The sequence below is a fragment of the Aplysia californica genome, unplaced genomic scaffold (genome assembly GCF_000002075.1).
Source record: "Aplysia californica isolate F4 #8 unplaced genomic scaffold, AplCal3.0 scaffold00011, whole genome shotgun sequence".
NCBI classification, from domain to species: domain Eukaryota; kingdom Metazoa; phylum Mollusca; class Gastropoda; order Aplysiida; family Aplysiidae; genus Aplysia; species Aplysia californica.
The window spans coordinates 2506354-2509078 of record NW_004797281.1 but is presented as its reverse complement, the minus strand read 5'-3'; positions in this window follow the sequence as shown (position 1 = coordinate 2509078).

Below are 2725 nucleotides of genomic sequence, written 5' to 3'. Positions count from 1 at the left end.
CTTTGAAAGTGTGTAACGTAATTAACATCTAAAAAGTGCTGGATCTACAGTATTACAATATTAGACTTCTGTAATTAGCCTTAAATCTATCTATCTCAGGACACGTAAGATCTTCATAAGTTTTGTCGCTCTGTAAATTTACGCCTTACACTGAAACAAACTCAAAACAAAGCAACAAACAAACGGAAAAACAAGATCGTAATAACCTCAGTTCATAAAATATAAAAAGTGTGCCGCAAATCCCTAATACCCACTCATGTCCTTTTGTGTGTTGTCATTCGGTTAACATCTTTTGTACAAAAGAAAATTATTAAGGTTGAAAAAGTCTGTAAGGCAACGACTGCTTCATTCTCTTTTTAAAAAAACATATTTCTCAATTAGCCTTGGCCGCTTCATGCAACGACACAAAAGAAATCTGATAAGCTGACAAGTCATAGTTTGTTTTTGTTTGGTTTTTTTGTTTTTTATGGGTGGGCTTGTTACTGTTGATGCTGTTCGTTTTTAAAGATACATGTATATTATTAGAAGACTAAAAATAAAGTATGCAAAAAGCATCCTTTTAGAATGTACGAAAACAACTCGAGAGCATTGATTGGGATTAAGATGTTCGTCTCGCTTTGTCGAGTTTTGCCTGGTGCAGTGATGAAGTCTACTATAAAGGCAATACAAAAGATTAGTCTATAGAGAATGGATATTGGCTTTATTGCAGATGTCTCCAGATGGTACACAGACATTTTTCCTTCCATGTCAAACAGATTTATTTCAATCTCATGCTCAAATTGAAGCTTGTAAAATAGATGTCAGTCTGTTGTTTAGGTAGTTTTTCAATGCTCTCCTTCTAAGTGGCCCAATCGTGTTGGAGATGGATGTAAAATCCGTAGATCCCTTTCCTTAAATGACCATACAGTGCTGAATGGAGCTCTTAATCTATACGATACATATGTGACATTTTGGCACCTTCCAAAGCTTTACAAACCAAGCTGCTAAAGCCTTTAAAATGTGCATCTTTTAGCATTTTCCCGGTTTCTTTGCGTATTTTCAGAGCACTAATTGAAGAGAAACGATGGATTTGTACAGAATACGTGTGAATTTCTTTTTCTGAGGTGTTTTCCTTTTTTCTCCTACCTTTTTTTCTTTTGAATTAGGCCTTTCAATAGCAAGGGAAAGTTTACTTATTATTGCTTCTCTTTGCGTTTTGTTTTTAATGATTCTGAAAATAGCATCGGTTTCTTTTCTTCTCTATTAGATTTATTTCTTTACTCTACTCTTATCCCTTGGTTATGCAATATGCAAGGCTCCTGCGATAATGGATCGGGTTGTTGAAACGTGCCACTTGATAACAGAACAAACTCATAAACATATGGCTAACAAAAAGAGAACAATATCCATAGCAGTTTAAAACATAACAAGCACGATGATGTAGATGGGAGCTAAATAAAAAGAAAGCTGAATTAGTTTCTCTTATTCGTTTCACGCGCTATAAATACCAGGCAATTACACATTGCTTATTCTACCCTTTTGCGAGTAGGAAACACGGGCATTAGCAGATATTACGTTCTTAATTTGTCAGGGGAATGGTGTGGATACAAATATTTATTATGCATGGCATGGACTGGAACAAAAACTCGTATGATTTTATTGACTCAACAAGGTAGGTCTATTTCACTTCACAATACAATGTTTTAGTATTGAATCAGCTCACAACAGAAAGAGGGAAAAAAAGAAGAAAAAAGATTTATGAATAATGACACTAGATCGTCGTGACATCAACGCTGTTGGGAGGGGGAAAGGGGGAGGGGGGTAGCTTGAGTAACTTACTTATAGAAGTTTAATAGTAGAGGTTTTACGGCGCTCGCAACTGCACAAGGTTATATGAGCGCCAAGAGGTGGATGTCAACAGAGAAGTCCTTACAGGGAATCAGGTTTACTCTGCTCACCTCTCTAGCTTCAACAGCACACACTCTGTTTCGACTATCAAGGTACCCCGGAAATAGTGGGTCACAAGAGCGTGACAAACATACAAAAGAAGTAGAGGAAAAATGACAATAGTAAGGATTAGGAAAGAAAAAGCAGCAGTTCCCTGTTGTAGATCAGGCAGTTATGAGGGTGACATAGATTAATTAGCCCATTTACAATTCTACTGTGCATGAACGAGAAACGTCCCCCCTTTGGGAATGGCCTAAAGACACTTCAGTCAGTGGCACCGCCCCGGGGGTACTTAAAGGAGTAGAGTTGGAGTTTTTGTTGAATCAGCAAAGTCATCATCACATTTCGCCTTCGTCAAGAAGTAAGAAGGAATAAAGGCAGATACATAGAGAAAAGGACAAAATGCGACACACCAATAACCGACGTCTGTGGTGTAGTGGTTAGGCACTGCGTTGTCACATGCAGAAGACAAATGTTCGATTCCCATGTGGGGGAGAATTTTTATTGGGTGCCTATCCATCTTTCTGCTGGGACTTTGTATCAGGTTGGGCTGGCCCTGACAGGCAGAGTCGAAGCAGCCTGCCTCCTAAATGATCTGAATTGTGTCGATAGTGGCGTAAAACACCTACAAATTATTTTTTATGAAACAAACCTAATGGGAGCTCCCAATAACCACTTTGCTTTGCAAGAGTCGGTTGTACTTCCAAGCACAGCTTGTATTTATTTATTTATGTATTCATTTATTTATGTATTTATTTATTATGTTTCATTCATTTATTCGTTTATTTATTTATTTTGT